Genomic DNA, 21779 nt, shown 5'->3' on the forward strand with positions numbered 1-21779 from the left:
TGGAGCCCATCCGGGCCTGCCGACTTAAAGGCATCCAGTTCTTCCAAGTGACTCTGCACCACCTCAGGATCTACGCATGGTAGTCTGGCGCCTTGCTGCTGCCTCTCTACAACCCCAGTGAGAGACTTGTCATGCCCCTCGCTTAGGAACACTGAGGCAAAGAACTCATTGAGGAGTTCAGCCTTGTCCCCCCTGTCTGTCACCAATTGTTTCTGCCCATTTAGCAGCGGTCCTATTCCTCCCTGGGCCTTCCTTTTACTCCCTATATATCTAAAAAACAATTTCTTGTTGTCCTTTACTTGGGATGCCATCCTCAGCTCCATGGTAGCTTTGGCCCGCCTAACTGCCTCCCTACAAGCACGAGCAGAGGAGGTATATTCATCTTTAGTGATCTCACCCTGTTTCCACTTTTTATGTGCTCCCCTTTTGGCCCTTAGGCTGCCCTGGATTTCTCTGGTCAGCCATGGAAGCCTCCTGGCCCCTTTCCCTCTTTTGCCTCGCTCGGGGATCGTCTTGCTTTGTGCCCAAAGGATCGTTTCCTTTAGGCACAGCCACCCTTCTTGGGCACCCATCCCATCAAAACTCCTACTCTGCAGTGCTTCCTTGACTAATCGCCTGAGTGCAATGAGATCAGCTTTCCTAAAGTCTAGCACTTTTACCCTACTAGTTACCTTACCCACTCGCCGTCTTATGTTGAATTCTATTATAAGGTGATCACTGTCTCCCAGATAGCTACCGATCTGGAGGTCCCCTATCATGTCATCTCCCGTTGCCAATACCAGATCCAGTATGGCATTCCCCCTAGTGGGACCATGCACCTCCTGTGTCAGGTGGAGGTCCTGTACACAAGTTAGAAACCTGCGTGAGCGATGGGACCTTGCTGTCTGCGTCTCCCAGCAGATGTCCGGGTAGTTTAGGTCCCCCATGACTACCGCCTCTTTAGCTTTTATGGTCTCCGAGAGTTGCCTCAGGAGCCCCGCATCTATTTCTTCCCCTTGGTGTGGGGGTCTGTAACAGACCCCTACCACCAAATCCCTTTCTCCTTGCCCCCCATGTAGCCTAACCCACAATCCTTCTACTTCCTCAGCCTCGGATTCTGTCTTGATGAGGGTTGATGTATATTGCTCACTGACATAAAGTGCAACCCCCCCCCCCCTTTCTTCCCCGACCTGTCCTTTCTATACAATCTATAGCCCTCAATATGTACCGCCCAGTCATGGGATGAATCCCACCAGGTCTCTGTTAGCCCCACTAAGTCATAGGTGTTTAGTGCAAGCAGGAGCGCTAGTTCATCCTGCTTGTTCCCCATGCTCCTAGCATTAGTGTATAGGCACTTGAGCCCTGCGACTGGCGCCTTTGCTGCCCCCCCCGCTCCCAGTCCCATGGGGCCCATTGTTTCTTACCTTCTTGTTCCTTACCTGTTCTGTTGTGTTGGCCTCCCCATGGCTTTCAGGTTCCCAATGTTCTCCTTATGGCTTGGTTCTCCCTTGACAAAATTTACACCTCAGCAAAACAGGCACAAAAACAGGTCAGAACGGTAACATTTCAGAGCCACTTTGTATAGCTGTAAATGATGCCACACACTGTAAGTCAGAAGCAAGCCAAGCCCACAGGGCACGGAAGAGGCTATGGTGGCTCCAAGCAAGACTAAAGTACAGGCATCTAATAACTTTCCCTTAGTTTGCATCTAGCACAGAAAGTGAAGGAGACAGCAGTGCAAGCAATGGTTTAAAACCTGTCTCTTTTGTAGTATTGTCTAAAGTCATTGGTTTATGATTGGTATCATGGTAGCTCCTAGCAGCCACCAATCTAAAACAAAGGCTTCATTTCTAGTACAGCTTTCTTTAATGATATTATATTGTGTCCAGCTTATTTATTGCATATTCCAGTATTGTAGAGAGAGTGACGCTTTGTCTCCTGTCAGCACTGGACAGGGCAGTATGAGAAACAAGTAAGTAGACAGGGTCCCTGAGAAAACAGACTCTCAGCCTCTCCCCCTCCTTCCCCCTTCCCCCCCAAGCTATCTAGGCAACCTCAGATAGCGAACCCAGGTTCTGGTCAGGCTTAATTTTCAACTTCTCTGACTTCACAAAACAGTTTACCAGCAGGATTTTTGGAAAATAGGCACCATGGCAGGATAGCAGAAAGGCTGTTGCCTGTAGGTTCCCCATATATCAGTATATGCTTCTTTGAAGTTGTGGCCCTAAACAGATAAGGTTTTACAAACAGGTGCATATCACTGGGATTAGGACAGGTCACCACTGTCACAGCCTATCCCAGGCCCCCCAATAGCTGAGACATGTTATCACAAAGGTAACTCATAAAGAGGGGTTGCTCTGTGACAGCCCAGCCTTGCTGAGCCGAGTGTGTGAACCATCCTGTTGTATATCAGTCAGAGAAGCCCTCCTGTTCTTTGGCAGTGAGCGGTCTCCCTTTTGGTTTCCCAAACTGGTCCTGACAAGTGAATGGATGGCAAACAGAGATGCGAGCAAAATTCACAGAGTCTTTTTTTGCAAGGGTCATTGTGGGAAACTAGCAAGTATCCTGTGGTGTAATAGGCGTATCTCTATGTTGTCAGCAAGCTGCTGTCCTCAGTTGTGCAGGGGGTGATGCATGTGACACTCCTCTGCCAAGAGTTAGTGTAACAGGGTAGTGTGTCCTCCTAAGATGGAGCAGCCAGCCCTGTTAAGGAAGTTCAGCTGGGTGACATTCAGCTAATGTGCTAAAGAAGCTCCCAGAAGAAGGAGGCAGGGAGAGGAGAGCAATCTGTTAGGAGATGCCAGAGTGAAAAGTTGTTCTTCTCCTAAAAAACAGAGAGGATGAAGGATTTTGTTTGGTTTGTCTGGTTAGAGACTGTGCAGAATAAAGCTGCCTGAGGAGTTAATAACATAGCCACCTCTCTTGCAAAAGGCAGTAGGATAAATGATATGCTTACAGGGAGCCTAGAGAGTGATAATCTGACTTAAAACCTGTTCCTTTGACATGACCAGCAAACCTTCAGTTGGATTTTGCTGGAGAAAAATGGTTTCCTAATAAGCACCTTACCTTGGACTATGTGACAGCCCATTGTTTCCTATGTGGAACATGATACACCTGTGTTCCATCATCTGCAACCATCCAAGTTCCCTGTCTACCTTGCCACCTTTCACTGTCCTGCCCAGACTCCTTGCCCCAGTCTGTTTGTCCAAGGAATCCTAGTTCTTCTTGGCATCTCTGCTCCTTGTCAGATCTGTCTCCCATCTCCCACCCCCTTCTTCCCATACCAACGGTTTCAATACCAGTCCCCTTTCCATGCCAATCCGAGTCTTTCCCAAGTTTCTTATCTAATCTCCCCATTCTTCTCTATATTCCTTCCTCCCTCACCAGATCTGCCCTGATCTGTTTTGAGGTGCAATTCAAAGGGTCATTTTTGACTGGCAAAGTATTATATGTTTTGGGTCCCAAATACCTTAGAAACTTCCACTCTCCTTGGGTGATTCCAAAGCAGCTGTGATCAAAGTGAGAGCATTTGATCCAACAGTGCAAAGAGAAGGGGCCTTTGTCAAGGGAACTTGCTCCCACTCTACTTGGTCCAACAGAGCCATGTCAGGATGTTCAGGCAGTTATAGGGCCAGACTGATGATAACCTTAGTTCTTAAGAAGTGCAAACACCGGCATGATAACTGTAGGTCCTGGCTGAGTGGCAGGGAGGATTTCAATTGATTGTAGTTTGCTTGGTAAATAATGATTGAAGGGAGGGGTTTATGGCACACATACATATATCCTGTGGGTGCACTTTATAGACTGAAATAAATAGAGATGGGAGAAAAAGGAAATGGTCCTTAAATACACACCAGGCTCCAAACCCTGTCATGACCTTTGGATCTGCCTGGCTCAGTTCCTCTCAGTCTATTGATTCCATTTTCTTGCAGGAACAGGAGGTAGGGGAAGGTTGCTTTGCTTGTGCTGCGGAATAAGAAGTCATAACTGTGTGCACACAGTTCATCTCAGTGTTACTTTACTGACACCTTTCATGAGTGCTGCCAACAGGCAATTGGGACATAGCCTGCTTTAGGCATCTGGCAGAATTGAGGAAGATCTACCCAACCCAGAGCTTCCCTCAGACCCCTGGGGTTTGATGCCATGTGAGTTCCTGTTCTGGTACAAGGCTGCGCTGTAGCATGATGCCATCTCTCTCCTGTCTTGCAGGACTGGGCAAGTATCTATGTGCATATGTGACCTAGCAATCCAGAGGCTCAGAGACTGCAATGATGGGGCTGGAGACAGTAGCAGAAGCAGAGCAGGAGTAGAACAAGATACACAGAGTTTGAGGGAAGGTTCCCTTTCCTCTTATGTTCTTGGTGAAAATTCTTTGATAATGCTGATTGGTAATATACATTTATACACATGAATACATATGTATATATGTAGACATACATAAATGTGTGTGTGAATAAAGGCATACAAAAAACTAGAATTCTTGGTTCCAAAATGATACGTTTTATTAGACCAACTGGAAAATGGCAAGAAAATTGTCCTTTTATTTGCATCATCTGCAACCATCCAAGTTCCCTGTCTACCCTGCCACCTTTCACTGTATAAACACACATATACACAACACACATCTACACACTTTGGTAAACCTATACAGTGCAAATCTTAGGTGTGTGTGTGCATATATACAAGCATATACATATATGTGTGTGTGCGCATGCACACAGACACCTGTAAGGAGCCACTGAGTCTTAGTGCTGTGCCTGCTCTGAGCTGCGGTCCAGGGTATGAGCTGTGCACCACACTGGCCAGTGCCTCCCCACAGCCCAAGCCTGGCACTATGGTCAGGCTCTTTGAGGGGGGGCAGCAGGGTGAGAAGGTCCTGGGCTGGTCTGTTTCACATGAAAGCAGCATACACTTAATAGGGTAACCAAAGTGTGTGTGTGTGTGTATACACACACATACACAACTCTATATGTATATATGTGTGTATATACACCCCTCCCCTCTATGACTTGTACCTTCTAGGTCAACCAAAGTGTGTATATGTATGCATATACACATGCATAAACACATACAGAGACACGTTTATGTATATATGCGTATATACACACCTCCTAAGACTTGCACCTTATAGGTTAACCAAAGTGTGCATATACATATGCGCACATCTATTTTTACACACATATATACACATACACATCAGTGTGTGTGTGCATGCCTGTGCATGCACACACCCCCCAAGAGGTGCACCTTATAGGTTAACTAAAGTGCGCGCAGGTGTGCATGCATATGTATGTAGCTCTGTACGTGTGCGTGAGTGCGTGCACCCCCTCACTTAGCCCCGCTGCCCTGTGCGGCGCGCCCCTTCCCGCCTTCAGGCGAAACGGGGCCCGGCCCGGCCGGCGCTGCGGGGGCCGCCGTGCGGGAGCGCGGCCACTCCAGGCCCGCGGCTCCGGTGAGTCGCGCAGGCCGGCCGCGGAGGTGCGTTCGCCGGGGCCAGTGCTTTGCGGGCGGGCTAGCGGGGCTCCCACCGCGGGGTCACCGCCCCGGGGCTCGTGCAAGAGGGCACGGCCGCACCAGCCCCCTCGGGCCCGCGCCCGGCACTGTCGGCGCCCCTGGTTGCGCAGGCGCGCGGCCGGTGCCAGGGGGCGGGGCAGGGCGGGGGCTGCGGCGGCCGCGAGATGGGCAGAGCCGGGATCCTGCTGTCTCCCGCCGCGCAGGTAGGGCCGCTGCGCTCCGCTGCCCCGGGCCGGCGGCCGCGTGCTGCCACGTACGGGGGGCGCGGGTCGGGGCCGGGGCCGGGGCGAGGGGGCCGTGCCCCAGCGGCCGGTCGCGAGCTCCCGGCGGGCAGGGGGAGCGAGGGCCCATGTCCGGCCGCGCTCGCTGCCACCCGCGGGCGGTGATGGCGGGGCCTCGGTGCCCCCCCGGGCGGGCTGCGTGCGCGGGTGGAGCTGACTCGGGCACGGTCCCGCGGAGCAGGTTTCCAGCCCCAAGCGCGAGCGCTTTCCTGGGGAGAACGGGCCATTTCATCTCCGTTTGGCAGCTGAGGAAACTGAGGCCCGGGGAGCCGAAGGGACGGCTTTGAGCCGGCGCAGGGGTGACGCCTCTTGGCCCCTCGGCTGCCCCCCGCCGGGCCAGGCTGCCCCCGCCGTGCAGACGATGTGGTGCTGCCCGGCTGCCGTGTTGTTCCCTGGCTTGTTGTCAGTTCCCACCGCGCCTTGGCTCCAGGAGCCTCCTTCCTGGAATTGTGCCTGGTGATATTAGAAATGCCAGGAAATGCTTCATGCTGGCAATAAAAAAGACCTTCTTCTCCCCCCTTCCCTCCTCTTAGTTCTTCATCTCGTTTACCGGACTTGGAGAGATTGATTACCCCAGTTGAAAGGGGCTGTGAGGTTAGGATGATCTAATACTCTGACTAAGCTGCTCTTTCATGGCTTATGGCTTCATTCAAAGCTGTCTGCAGATACCTAACTTTGTCACTCATGACAATGAGCAAGGTAATAAGCAAGGGGGGTGGCAGTGTTAAGCTGTGCACATGGAACGTAAGATCATTTGCCAACAGAATGGGTGCTGTCTGCATCCTCAGAGGGATATCCTTGGCTGCCTGAGCTGCTGCCTGTGTGAGTGTCTCCTTTTAATTGGTGCCACTGCCACGGGAGGGTCCGCGCCTGTGTCGCATTCCAGGCGGTTCCAGCAGCACCGCTGTGTGGACATTCTCCCCAGCATAAGGCTTGGAGAGCGAGTGAGTCTGGGGACTCAATTGGAGAAGTTAGTCCCCTTTTGAAAACACGCTGAAGCTGAACAATATTATGTCCGACTCCAGACTAAGCTGCTTTGCTGTGGAGGTTCCTGAATAGATGTCCCACTAGGGATGAGGTGCTGTAGAAGGGTGCCTGGTTTTTGTTAATTATTGGAAAAGAAGCAGAACAAGAGGCTGATAAAAGCAGGAGGCTGGAAAATGTACAGCTGTAACTTACAGCACCCTGAGGTGGGGGAAATGGTGACCTGCCTAGTCTGTTGCTATTCAGAATTTCCTCAGGCTAGTGCAGCAACAGAACTGTTGGACCCTGTCCTTCCCTCCTTGGTTGGAAGGGCAGCATCCAGGGGTAAGATAGCAGGTCTGAAGGGATCCAACATTGTTCTTGTTGCCAAGCAGCGTAAAAATGCAACACTACAGGGTCTGTATTCTCTAGCCAGTCCTTCGTCTGCCTCTTCCTGCAGCAGCATCCCTGCAAGTTTTTCTCTGCCCTTTTTACGTAGCAACACCTTGGCCTCTGTCTTCCTGGGGCTTCAGGGTACCTATATATGAATCCATTAAAACCGCTTTTCTTGAATGTTAACACTTCACTTCTTTGTGGCATGTTTTGATTTCAAACATTTCACAAATGCAAAGTGATGAATCCTGGTTCAGGTGTCACCCAAGTCAGCGAGTGTGCACAGTTCTTGCAAATGATTGCAATAATGCTAATCCTCCTGTGCATAGAGCCGGAGATGTGCGTGGTGCTCCACAAACAAATGAAACATGACTCTCTTTTGCCCATAGGTTTTCTATTCAATATTAAACTTAAGTTCTCTCCCTATTGGTGTTTGGATGGCTTGGCAAGGGAGGAATTGTCACTGTGTTTTGTTTTATTTTATAAAGCATTACTCCTAAAATGCACGCACCTCTCCCCTGAGATTATCTTTGTGATGCTGTTACTAAACTGGCAGAGACAACTTTCTGAAAATCACAGCTGACTGTAATTGATATCAAACTAATCTGTCAGTCACCTTAACGCTCATGAAAACATTGGTACTCCTGCGGTACACGCACTAATTATTTTATATGAGTCACATAAAAACCAGTGCATTCTACATGTATCAATTTTGCCTTCCTTGAGACAGCACTCCCTAGCTAGCTTAATTGCTATAAATATGTTTAATGTATCTTGGACATAACGTTTGAGGAAAATGTTGTGCAGAAGATCACAGTTATTAGCTGTGAAACTGCAGTCATCTTAACTTCACAGTCTCTTTCAAGTGAGTAGATTTAAGTTCTGCTCCAAGTTGCTAATTCCCCAATTTGAAAACTCGGTTTACTTGGGTTGTTAGACAAATGAAGAAATAGCCTAGGATCCGTTCTTTGTTAATCTCCCTGGAGGTAATTTTTTCAGTTGGCAGGCTTTAGGTGCAGTGTCTGGGGAGTAGAAGCTGGATGTGGCAACAGAGTGTGGAATCTCAGCCCTAAGAACCAAGGTTTTTAAGGTACATAAGTGCCCGAGATGCAGTTAAATGCATCAATACTTATTATAATGTTTGGAGGTACCTAACTGCATCTTAAGATACCCAAAACCTTTACAAAGTCTGCTCTGAGTCACTAATTCAAATATAGAGCTAACAGATAACTTGGTAGTAATCAGATGTTGTTATCGGGTGATGCAGTGTCAATAGTATTAGTTTAGTTCAAACCTTATCACAAAATAAACATTTAGAGCCTGGCTAAACAGATAATTGTGCACATAGGAACATGAAGGATTATTATTCCATTACACCAGCAACTAGGAGCTTTAGCTGAGGTCAGGGCCCAATTTATGCTAGGTGCTGGACATATACCTAGTCTCTGCCCTGAAAAGCTTATGGCCAAAATAGACAAGACACACAAAGCATGGGAGGGGAAAGAGAAGCAGAGAGATGTGCAGTAGCAAATTCCTGTTTGAGCTGGGATTAGAAGACTCATGTCTTTTTATCTCCACTTTGGCTCCTAGATCACCCTGTGTCCCTGTAGTTACATGGGCGTTTTTGTGACCACTGTTGCCCCCTACTCCTGCTGCCACAGTTGCTGTACCTCATGTTAGACACTTGACCTACACTGATACAGCTGTAGTGGTACTACCCCTCCAATTTGGGTTCCCCTTACAGGATAAGTTATATTGATATAATCACCTTTATAACAGTACAACTGCACCTGCACTAGGGATTAATTTAGCAGAGCTGTTTTGGCTTTTCACCCCTAACTGATGTAACTACACTGGTGCAACGTCTGGGTGTGTCTTTTAAATCAGACTGTTAGCGCTGCAGGACAGATCATTTGCGCAGCAATCGATATACTCCCAGCCGGGACCTAGGGGTGGGATGGAGACCAACACAATAAGGAATCAAACTAGGGTCACTAGAGCTAAGGAGCCAAGGTTTTGTAGCTGTAGGCTGTAACAACTCGTATATCATCTGCAGATTGGCATGGAGGAGAGATCTTTAACATAGTTATCAATGGATTATGCTGCCACAGTGTTGTTCAGTAATAATAAAAATAATGCCCTAGTCTCTCCAGTTTTCCCTCCTTTGGATGTGGTGTTAAGGGGGTCAGTACATTTTTTCCAAAGGTGATTCTACTAATCCAATTGCTAGTATTATTTAGAGGGGGTTCTGGAATTCCTGTCTTCATTTCTCCACTTTTCTGCCACTTCAGAGACCTCCTAGACACTCTGGCCAAGGGTGACTGGATCCAGCTTTAAGCAGAGCTGCTCCTGAATTGGCTGCAAGGGACACTATAAAGCAGATGGGCAAAATATGGCCTGCAGGCAGGATCCAACCTACCAATTGATTGTATCTGGCCTGCAGCTGCCCCCATGGTGCTCTGCATGGGGCCAAGCCTGGCCTGGAGCAGCCTGTGCCACATGCCTACTAATGGCACCACCAGGGCCACGGCACACAGATTCCTGGCCAGGTACTGCTTGGCTCCCACCTGCCTCCAGTGGCTTCTCCTGCTCCTCCTCCTGCCCACCATGTGCCCAACCAGGTGGGAGGAAGCTGAAGTGGGGCAGCTCCTGCCCCAGCGCACGGAGCTCCAGTTCCAGCTCCTGGCTGCTTTCCACTCACTCTACCTGCCTGGCGTGATGAGCAGCTACCTGCAGATAGCCAAGCAGATGAAGACAGCCTGAAGCTGAACTGAGCAGTACCCCGGCGGCTGTGGCAGCAGTGCTGCTGGGAAGCTGTCTGCACTGGCTGGGGCTGGGTCCTGGGAGCTGTGGTCATTTGGTACAGGTGGGGATGTGGCGTGAGCTGCGCAGGGTGGGAGTGAGCAGGGCTGGGTCCCATGTGGAGTGCCTAGGAGGCAGCCATGGGCCAGATGTCTGGGTTGCAGGGGACCAGGGAGGGGGGCAGATCTCACCTGCATCATACTCCCCAGGCAAGCTTTGCTGCACATGCCCCCTGCCTCTCCCTCTTCCCACTCAAAGCCAGCTCCAGGGAGCTAGCATGCAGGCAGCCTCCCATGCACATGTACACACTCCAGCCACCCATTCCACCCTCCCTATTCCTCCCACAGACACCCCCCCCACACACACACAGTATACAAGAGTAAGACTATTTTGAGTTATGATGCAATCACCTCTGTATACATTACTCAAAAAAAATTAGGGCAAAAATTATTTTTTTAATAGAATTAAAATACTTCATAGTAGATGTTTGATTTTTAGTATGTGATTTGTTTTTTATCTAATTTGTTAAAATGATATCTCCTGAAAGATTTTATGTGTACGGCCCTGAACACCTTTTCAGAACTTAAGTGGCCCACCAGCCAAAATAATTGCCTGCCCGGTTCTGCTGTAGAGTGACAGGAGCATCTGTTTTCTTCTGTGTAGTATCCTCATACCCCGTCTGTTGGGGATGGAAGGCAAAATCCAACCTTGGACTCTTAATTCTTTGTGGAACAGGTCAATCCAAAGCACTGTCACACTTCACTGTTGTTTGTCAGACTGTGGTGGGTGCTGAGGGACACAAGAGCTTTGGCCAAATACTCCAGCTTCCTTCTAAGTGCAAATGGCTTTTAAAGATGAGATTGAGAGGTGACTGGCTTGGTGTTTTCAGTGGAAGCCTACTAAAGTCTTTTAGTTGCCTACCCACGATACAAACCCTTAGTGCCTCAATATCTCCTCCAACAAATGGAATAAAACAGATTCCAAATACCCATAACTCCATTTGAAATTTTTGGGAACTCCCAGGTTATTAACTTACTGAAGCCAGTGAGGGTTAAACATCCAGTGTACTTTATCCTATTGGACGACCTAGTTAAAGTAGAAGTTCCAACATGGTGAAGAGGATTTTCCATCTTGTAGTGTAGGTGGGTTGAACCTTATGTTATTGAATTCTGTTGCAGCCCTGTGACAGCAGCATCTTACTAGTCTGAGGTTGTAGGATATCTCATCTGTGATGCTAGTTTCCAGGCTGTAAAGGGGAACTATGAAGCTTTTGGTACTCCCTTTCATCCTGCCTTGTCTGACCTTCCTCCTTTCTCAGACTAGCCTTGTTACACTCATTTAATTAAGGTGTGGCTGTAAATAGATTACGGTGGTCGGTGAGACTATTCCAGTCTCAAATCCTAATTTATTGAACATACAAGCAAAACTACTTCTACAACACAATGCCCAAAGCAATATTCTTACATAGTCCTTCCAAACGATACACAATGTCTTGGCTGGCCAAGCATTGTCACAGCATCAAGATATAATTAGTTGTTATTCCCTTTCATGGCCATCACTCTCTACCATATGACTTTAACTTCTTTTATTATATTTTTGGCTTTAACCTATAATTAGTATTATTACAATATTGTCCAATTACAGATGTTGTCTAGTTTAACTGTATGTCCAGTTTAACCATTTGTCTGGTTTTGTTTTATTTTATTTTGGATACTCGCATCCTGTTTTTCTTGCTGCCTAGGTCTGTCTTAAGCTGCCATGTGCTTGTTTTGCTTTTAAACAATGGCACTAGATATATAAAATGGCATTGCTTACGCCAAGCATTTTGTTAAGGCGGTTTTCAGGCCTACGATCCCCTCCTTGATAGTGGGTTATTACTGTACTCTCACTACAGTTATCAGTCCAGGTATAAGATGAGACTCCATTCATCTCAATGCCAAGTGGGTTGCAGCCACCTGTGGAGGAATGTTATGGCAGTTCTCTGTACACTTACCCCGGCTTTGCCCCATAACCTCACTTATAGCATTTCAAGTGCATTTCAGGACCGCCACTCCATTTGCTACATCTTTATATGCATACCCCTTATTATTAGAAATCTACCTAAATTGGAATAAGACAAAGGGATTTTTATGGCCTTCTTGCAGTGCGCAGAGGCAATTTTGCAGGCATTTTGCTGTGGCCCCACCCCTTGGTGCTGATTGGCAGAGAGGCCCAGGAGGGGCGATCACCATTTTGATTGCTGGCTGCCCTTTGTGCGGCGTGGTCCTTTGGTACTAATTAGCGGAGAGGAAGGGGGAGGAATGAGGGAGCAGCCACCATCTTTTATGTTGCCCTTTTTGCTGCCCTACCAGCCAGCGCCTTCCTCTCCAGGCAGCGAGGACTGCTGGCTCTCACTGGGAAGCCAGCATATTTTTTTATCAATGTTTGCAGGCAATTTTGGATTTCAGTTTCCATGAAACCATGAATTGAGTATATTCCCTACTTATTGTTATTAATAAAACTAACATTCCACTAATGATAATTTGAATTATTAAAACAAGCACAATAAGGTGCAGCATTACATTAAATATTCCTTTGCCCGATGGAGACCATCCTAACAATACCTCCCACTAGTGATGTTCTCCTGCTTGTTTGGCCTTTTCTAACACATCAGTGATGTTATAGTTTTTAACATTACAAATTAACAATTGCGTAGTAAACACAGGGGTCTTAAAGATAAAATCACACCTACTTACACTTGTAATATTGCAACTACACACATAGTTGTACACACATAACATTACAACACACAATATTACTACTATTATTTTCAGTTTGAATATATGCTTAATTGATTATAACAAAGGAATATAGGGTATACAGACTTACACACCCTTGTCTAATATACACTACAATTGAGTTGTAGGGCTGTGCAAAGCTTCGGGTGCTGATTCAGTTCGGAGGAGATTCAGCCCAATTCAGTGGCCAAATCTCCGAATCCATATTGAATCAGGAGACCAATTAAAAGGTCCAAATTGATTCAAAGCTCTCTAAATCAATTCAGAAAAGTTTTGTAGAGCTTTGGAGATTCGGGCAGTTCCTACCAGCTGCAGCAGAGAGCTGGACCTGGACTCTGTGGTGGTAAGTAGGGGGTGGTGGAGGCGGGGCTGGAGGAGGGGGGAAGGGACCATGGGGGACCCCTTCCAGGCCCCATACCCTGCCTGCTCCCCCAGTGTCCCCCCAACTCCCACTCGCTCTCCCAGCCCCACCCATGGCTGTCCCACCCGCCCCAGCACCCTGCTCATTAAAAAAAAGCCCCCAGTCACCAGCTGCTGCCAGGCAGAGGGGTGATCCCTGCTGCTCCCTACTGCCCCACGCTGTGTGGGAGGCTCTGCCATGAGCCCCCATCCCTCACCCACTCTCCCAGCCCCCCGCCATGGCTGCCCTGCCCATCCCAGCTCACAGCTCTTTAAGTTTAAAAAAAAACCAAAACCAAAAAACTCTGCACTCACCAGCTGCTGCAGCAACCATTGGGGTTTCTGGGGGAGCTCATGGCAGAGCTGCCCCCCCCCCCCCCAGCTCCCAGCTCTTATTAAAAAAAAAAGAAAAAAGTCCCCACTCACCAGCTGTTGCCAGGTGGGGGGGGTGATCCCCACTGCCCCACAGTGAGGGACAGCAGGGGGCAGTAGAGATCACCCCCCCACCTGGCAACAGCTGGTGAGTGGGGACTTTTTTCTTTTTTTTTTTTAGAAGAGCTGGGAGCTGGGGCAGGTGGGGCAGACATGGGGGGGGCTGAGAGAGCAGGTGGGGATCAGGGGGCTCGTGGCAGAGCCCCCTACATGGGGAGGGGGAGTGGTGATCGCTTCCCCCCCCGCCAGCAGCAGCTGGTGAGTGGGGGCTTTTTTTTTGAAAGAGCAGGAAGCTGGGGTTGAGAGAGCAGGCAGGGGATGGGGGCTCGTGACAGAGCCCTCCACACAGCGTGGGGCAGTGGGAATCACACCCTGAGCTTGGCAGTAGTGTAGCTGGTAAGTGCTGGGCTTTTTTTTTTTCTTCAAAGAGCCGGGAGCTAGGGACAGGCGGGGCAGCCATTGACGGGGCTGATTCAGAGATTTGGTGGCAGCTGAATCTCCGAATCCAATTCGGCCGAATCAATTCAGGATAGTGATTTGAATTACCAAATCAAATCCCTGTCCCCCGAATCAGCCGAGTCTGAATCCGAATCCAAAGTGAATGCTAGCCGCTTCGTGCAGGCCTATTGAGTTGTCATGCTCATAGTTATCACAAAATTGTATGTGCTAGTGTCCAAGTCCAGACAAGCATCCAGAAGATCCAAAGCATGGTCTTCACAGAGCACTAACCCTCATTCTATCACTCTGTTGCTCAGAGTAGCCCACTTCCTGTGAGACACTGGGGCTGCAACAGTTTTAAATGGGCATCTCCAGAAAACCCAATCCAAAACTCTGCAAAAGTAGCACGCTCATCTTTTTTTTCTAAGATAAACACATAACACCCTCAGGCTCCGTTAATGTAAAGTTCAATCAACAGGTTCAGTTACACCTTATATAATGGAGGGGGTTCCTGCCATGTGGGTCAGCCATTATCATAATGCTTAAGGGACTCATTTGAATATTGGATGAGTTGTCCTTTCTCTTTAACCTACATGCTACAGTGATGATAACACCTAATGTGCTCTGAACTTTGTGTGGGAAGAAGTCACTTGGGTAGGATATCTATGAGGATGGCAGAAATACTTGACTTATTCTCTTTTTTTTCCCCCTATTTTAAGCTGAAATCTACCAGGGCCTGCACCACCCAGTTGGAATCTGAGAAAATAGCCACTGGTTCTTCCCTTGGGGTATGTACCAGTGCCATGATGCTGGCTACTGTTTTAGCTGCCTGAGCCAAGGGTGGGGTGTAACTTCCTTTTATGATTTCTTTCTTTTGTCCTATTTTAATGGCCGCATACCCAGTACTTGATGCCCCTTTCTCATAATAACTGGATCAGTCCACAAACCATATTTGCTGAGTTCTCTTCATTTCCTCATTTCATCACCACTCCTTGAAACACTGTCTGTTACTGTGGTTTGTCTGTGACCTGAAGGGGACATTCATATTTTTCCCCTTTAATGAGTAACCCATATGGCATGGCTGGGACTGTTCCCTGAACCTGATTCTCCACATTTCTATTGAGTAATGTTAGTTTCCACTTTCCTAATCGGGGGTTAGACATCCCCCTGCTTCATTAGCTTTACCTGACAGGACATATTTGACAGGTATATGCGCCATATGGCAAATCACTGGAACTAGCCCCATGAGGTATTCCAATGCTCAAAGCCCACACTAGCACCAGCACTTCCTTTTCATATGCCGTGAACCCCTTTTCTACTTCAGTTTACACTGGGGAGCTGTCCACCGGTTTCCATCCAGCACCGAGATCTTGACTCAGCACTGCTTCTATATCATGAGTTATAGTTGCCAATTCCAAAATAAAAGGTTTGTTGGACTGTGGGTAGGTTAAAGCAGGGCCCGAACTAATGCCTCTTTTAATTCTTTAATTTCTTCTTACTGTTTCAGGCCCATTCCCATTGTTCTCCCTTCTTTAAGAGCTTGTATAGAGGGGCTGCCTTTTCAGCATAACCCTCTATGAATTCCTGGGAGAAGCCCACCAGACCCAAAAGACCGTAGTTATCATGTCTGTGGGAGCTGGAAGTTTACAAATTAATTCTACTCTTTGCTGATCTGGGTTCTTTCCCATCTGTCCTAGTTCTAGGCCTAAATACCAGACTGCTCTGGACTAGTTGAACCTTTTGTGGATTAATCTTAAATCTGGTTCTTTCTATTGTTTTTACAACTTGGTGCATTCCAGGCACTCTGGTTTAGTTGTTTCTTTCACCAGGATATAATTTTCATATGAAATCACTTGCTCTTGGTCTCCAGGGCCTAATAGACTCCACATTTTTACAACATGGTATGAAAAATGGCAGGAGCATTACAAAACCCTTGGGGCACTCATGTGAAGATGTACTGGCACTCTCAAGGATGAATGGAAATTTGTACCAGGTGTCTGGGTGCAGTGGGATGGCAAAAAAGGCTTTAGACAGATTTAGCACAGAAAACCACCGAGCCCTGCACAATATGGCAGCCATTCCCTCTAGGTATTTTGCCACCACCAGGGTTGTCCTGAGGGTTTCCTTATTGAGAGATCAATAGTCCACAGTAAGCCTCCAGGTCTTGCCATCTGCTTTCTGGACTGGTCAAATGGGGCTGTTATTGGTGCTTTGCATTTCTGCTCCTCTTCCCTGTTCCTTTAGGTTATTGATGGATTCCTGGATGATGGCTTCCGCTTCTTGGGGAAGCTTACACTGTTGTTGAGGAGGTGGGTCAGGCCCTTAAATAAGTACCTCTGCATCAAATCTTCCACATTCTAGCTTGTTTATGGCCCAAACCACCTGACAGCTATTAGCCATTCCCCTGTTTCCCAGTCCCACTCTGAGAAGGCTGTCAGCTCTCCTGCCATTAAAGCAGTGCACTGGTGGCAAGCAGGGATTTTTACAATCTGCTATTTTGGTCCTAATCTCCACAAAAGCATTTATTTTAACAAAGGCCCATTGAGAACTTTGTCAACAATTTTCCATTAGCCAGATGTACAGTGGCATTTAATCCATCCCCCAAAATTCCAGTGGAATCATCCCAAATTTCAATCCACTTGATTCTAATCCCACTACAAACTGATTGTCCACTGAAAACGGAGTTTGACTTTCTTTACTATCAAACCCTTCTAAGATTTTTGTCTTCTGCCTGCTCCCAATTCTGAAAAGTTTTTTTCATTACTTACAATGGAAAATGAGGCACCTCTATCAATTAAGGTTTGTTGCCTCAGTGTCTATCTCCAGTTCAAATTCCACTGTTAACTGTGGGACATCCCCAGTTATCATAAGTGATAGGTGCCGATGCTAAAATGAGGCACGCTGGAGAGACCTGACTGTCTTAATAGTGGCATTTAGGAGGTGTACTACTCACTTTTTTCCCCTTGTCCACCTTTTCTTTGTGACTTACCAAACTCTAGAGAAGCTCAGTGGTGGACAGCCCATCTATGTTTTCTTTTTTTCCTCATACTGCAGCAGCATACACCACACTTCTACTCTTAGGGGGATCAGCCTGCTTTTTCTGTCTTTTCCTTCCTTGTTGTTTACCCACCCTCTGCCACCTCCTTTTGGTCTGCTGTTAATAAAAGTGATGGCCACTACCTTTCCTCCTTTCGTTTTCTCCTGCAAAGCCTGCTGCCCAATTTTGTAACTCTTTCTGGCTCTTTGTAATCTCTTCCAATGTCATGTGGGTTGTCCTTCCTACCAAACACATTCATATCCCCCCCCTATCACTTGTGATCCCCTCTGTAGCCCTTACTCAGCCACATTTGTCTTACAATCATCCTTCAAAGACATTTCCTGCAATACTACCACCTGTGCCTTTACTTTCTCATTTTCTTTTTTCATCTATCACATTCCTCTCTCAACTTCTCCTATTCTTCATTTTTCTGTGCCAGTTCTTTGGTCAACCCCCTGGCTATCATTAACAGACCGTGTAAAGCAGCCCATTTCTTGGTGTTTTTATCTGGATACAGCTTTTTTCAGAAGCCACCCAAGAGGATCACTGCTTACAGAGATCTTCTAAGGCAGTCCCATCATTTTCCAAAGCTGCCTTGTCCCAAAACAGGTGCATGGTCATCTCTATTACCTATTTTTCCAAGTTCTCCATTTCTTGGCATGTCTGTATTCTCAGAAGGGGGAATCTAGCTTGACTTGGATATTCTCTACTTGCCCAGGAACCTACACAGTCTAAGACAAATCCCTCTCCCCTCAAGGCTGCAACCCTTGGAACCCAGGGAGGTTGAGTTAATCATTATATTCCAGTCTTCGTTCACTCATGCCCACCCAGGGACACCAAATCCGTTACACTAATTTAATTAAGGTGCGGGTATGAATGGCTTACAATGATCGGTGAGACTGTTCCAGTCTCAAATCCTAATGTATTGAACATACAAGCAAAACTACAATACAATGCCCAAAGCAGTTTTCTTACTTCCAAATGATGTATGATGACTTGGCTGGTCAGGCATTATCACAACATTGGGGTGCAATTAGTTGTTGTTCTCTTTCATGCCTGTCGCTCTCTGCCATCTGACTTTGGCTTCATTTTATTACATTTTTGGCTTCACCCCATATTTGGTATTGTTGCAATATTGTCCAGTTACAGATATTGTCTGGTTTAACTGTCTGTCCAGTTTAACCATTTGTCTGACTTTGCTTTCTTATTTTATTTTGGATACCCACATCCTATTTTTCTTGTTGCCTACAACTGTTTTAAGCTGCTACATGCTTTCTTCACTTTTCAATAATGGCACTGGATGCATAAAGTGGCTGGCAGCTCTCAGATATATCCTGCGTAATATCCTTGTGTAGAAAGATAAACCCTCAAGCAAAAGTTAGTGTCTCCATTACATTAAGGGTTTGGAGCAGCAGACCTGGGAGCCAGGAATGTTGGGATTAGACAGATACTCCAGGCTGCTACACCATAAGTGGGTATGATCCAAACAATGAGTAAAAAGCACAGTATCAACACAAGGAGAATTGTCCTTCACTGGGTGTGGGAGGGAGGACTTATGCCAAAAGCCTACTTTTCTCTCTGTTCCTTTGTGGTTTAGGTTGGCTGTAGTCAGATTAAGATACTGTGAAATGCTTGGATTAGAGAGGACCATAAGGTTTATATAAAATGGATTCTCAACCGGAGCCCCATGGGTTGTCACGGGAGGCCACATGATGTTAGCACTGTTAGGTATGCAGACATGAGTCGCAAGATAAATCCGGAGATTTGAAATACAAATCCATAGTTTTGGTCTTTCTGAGTTCTTTGCGACAGAAAAACTACTCTATTGTTTTTTCTGTAATAAAAAGAGTTTGAACTAAGAGCTGGCATTTTCTAAGGGATGCCTTTGGTCTAAAAAGGTTGACAACCACTGATTTAATAGCCTTATGAGCTGCACCTTTTATCCTGGTATTTCCCCTGGCCCTCTGCCCTCAAGCTCCAGGTCTCTGGTAGGTGATCCTCTAGCAGCACCAAGAAGTTTGGGATATTTGTCCAGCTCCCCGAATCTGCCAACCTGGGGTTCAAAATCTTGACTGCTTGGGAGAATTCCAGTGTCCTCTGCCTCTACTGGGGTTGGGCCACATTGAGTGATGCTTCTTCTGTTTTATTCAGTGATTCAGATTTTCCTTTCAGTCAGGTTCAGAGATTGCAGAACTGTATGAGAGAAATGTAATGGGAGGGATGAGGGAAATAAACCAAGGGTTTCTGAACATCAAAACATGTCTGGTTTGTGTTTTTGTCAGTTCTCATCCCACTGCAAGGCTGGTGGATTGAATTTTGGGCATGTCTATACCTCCTGCAGCAATTCAGAGATTGCTGCTAAGAAATGAGCCCTGCTCATTTGCACCTGCTCAGCACTTGTAACTGGTAGAAAAAAGCTTCTGTACTTGCTTTTCAGTGTGTGCAGGGATGGTCTGTCTCCAGCATGCGCAGTTCTGAGCACACTGGGCAACGCTCCAGCGACAACCATACACCATTCTCTTTTTATGCAGCTCATGCAGAATGTGAGTGAGTGGAGGATGGGGCTTGTTTCTTTTGGTGGCCACTTCAGGATCATACCCCTTGAGTAATTGATTGAATTGGGTTTTAAATCAGTAAACAGGCAACCTTGCTATAATGGATTGTTTCTAATTTTCTTAAATGTTCAGTTACTAGCAACTTTGAAATTTCAGTCTCCTTCCTGAAGAACATCCCTTCAGATTCACCCCGCAACAGTGAAGAAAGTATAATAACAGATGTTGCCACTACCTTAGTGAACTACTTAAACCCTGACAGGTTTAGAAAGTCATTAGGTTTCAGAATTAATTCACCCCTGCAATTATACCTTTGAAAAGTGCTGCTTCAGGCTGTCTCTGCTGAGTTAGAGAAACCTGTACTGAGTCACATTCAGAAGGATTTTTTTCACCGCCAAAAGAACCAGGTGAAATCTAGGCTAGTTAGGGTTTTGCAATTGGCTTCAATGGCTCCAATATCAGAATTCTAGTCTTAAGTTTTTTTTCTTAACAAAAGCTTAAGATTTGCAGAGAATGGTACAGCTGCCCAAACTCTTCTGGTGACCCCAAATCCACGATGGTGTGGATTTCCCTTTGGCATGTGTGGCAGGCAAATGAAGCAGCACTTTACTAAGGGGAGAACTAAAGTACAGAGATGACTTACTCAAGACCCATGGTGAGTCTGTGGTAGAGCTGAGACTAACACTTGGAAGCTCCTGGTTTGTTTCAGTGGGCAGTGTCTGGACTTTGTTTCTCCCTTCCCTTTCCTTAAGACGAAGGATTCTGGGATGGCCCTTGTTGGTTTTGCTAATGCCAGAACCATGTGAGAAAGGCGAGGCGGACAGCTGTGGGCTGCTTTGCTGTGTGGGATACTGTCAGTTGCAATAAAAGGGAGGTCACAGCTGCATCATTTGACCCTCAGTGGGTGTGTCTACATGTGCACTTTAATGCGCATTAGCCTATTTTAATGTGTATTAAAGCATCACAAAAAAACTTGTGCACTTTCACTAATGCACATTACCAAAAGCACATTAATGAGCGTGTAGACATATTCACTCTGACCTTCCCTCAGATTTGGGGGTTTGGAGCTGGAGGTTGCAATTAGACCCTACTCTGCCCTTGCAGACTAACGCCTAATTTTGAATGCGAGACCACGCAGGTGATGAGGTCTGTAAGTTCCCTTTGTCTCATTTTGCTTCAGCTGTGGGAGGCTGAGGGAGCAGCTATGTCAGCAGGATGATGTCTTAGTGCTGTGGTTAATTAGATTAACCTGCATGACTGGATTTCTGCAAACATGTCAGCATTAGTGACTGGCCTGCTACTTGTCTGACTCTGTGTGTGCAGATGTTCAGCTCACAGGAAATCTAAAGAAGACAACCCCTAAGGGCCAGGTGCACCAGGAGACTCAAATTTTACTCCTATGACCTTTGTCCCATGCAACATCTCTGGGCTTCTAGAAAAGTGTTAAGAGGAGCCTGTTGGTGGCTTTCTGCAACCTGGCTTACAGCTTTCCTACTGCCTTATTGCTTAGCAGAGCAATCAAGCAGGTGCCACTGCCTTTCCCAGGGAGAAATCCTGTTGCCCAGAGGAAACAAATGTATGTGGTAGCCATGGCTTCACCTCTTGCTATCATTTACTCCACGTATCCCCTTGGGTGAGAGGGGCTTCCCCACTACAGCACAGCAAAGCTCTGGAGAAGCTTGGTTCCTCCATTATCTGGCATGGGGCATATCTGAAGGAAGTTCTTACTAATGGAGGAAGTGTACAGGACTGAAAAGAAAGGGGCTATTGAGAGAAACAGCACCTCCATCCCATGACATCTTTCCATGCCATTCCCTGAATCTCTCCTTCCTTTACATTTCTCTGAGTAAAGCTGAGTTCATTGTAAACTAACAGCCTGAGTATTTACTCAGTTTCTTCAGTGGGGTTTTGGAGATCCATGCTGCTGCGGCTACACCACTAGCAATACCCAAGCTAGCCTGGATACATGAGCTACATCAGGGGCAGGCAGTTATTTTGAGCAGAGGGCTGCTTACCGAGTTTTGGCAAGCCATCAAGGGCTGCGTGGGTAGCCCCACCCCTTGACAGGTGCTCTGACCCCTGGTTGCCGCCTTGAGACTGGAAGTCCTAACCCCTGACCTTTGCCACCAGAAGTCTGTCCCCTAGCCCCCCCAGAAATATGCCTTTCAGCAAGGGGTTTTGCCATCTCTGAACCAGAAAAATACCAAATTAT

The 21779-nt window shown here is 47.0% G+C and overlaps 1 protein-coding gene across 2 annotated transcripts in view; it reads left to right on the plus strand.

The window, feature by feature from the left end:
- The first annotated feature begins 5639 nt into the window (after positions 1-5639).
- TMEM63C (transmembrane protein 63C) overlaps positions 5640-21779 on the plus strand; it is an 84006-nt gene continuing 67866 nt past the window's right edge. For both annotated transcript variants that reach the window (XM_059723114.1, XM_059723116.1), the window contains exon 1: positions 5640-5696. The gene's annotated coding sequence lies outside the window, so the exon portion shown is untranslated. The remainder of the gene's footprint in view (positions 5697-21779) is intronic.

Source organism: Alligator mississippiensis, chromosome 2, assembly GCF_030867095.1.
Source record: "Alligator mississippiensis isolate rAllMis1 chromosome 2, rAllMis1, whole genome shotgun sequence".
NCBI lineage: Eukaryota > Metazoa > Chordata > Crocodylia > Alligatoridae > Alligator > Alligator mississippiensis.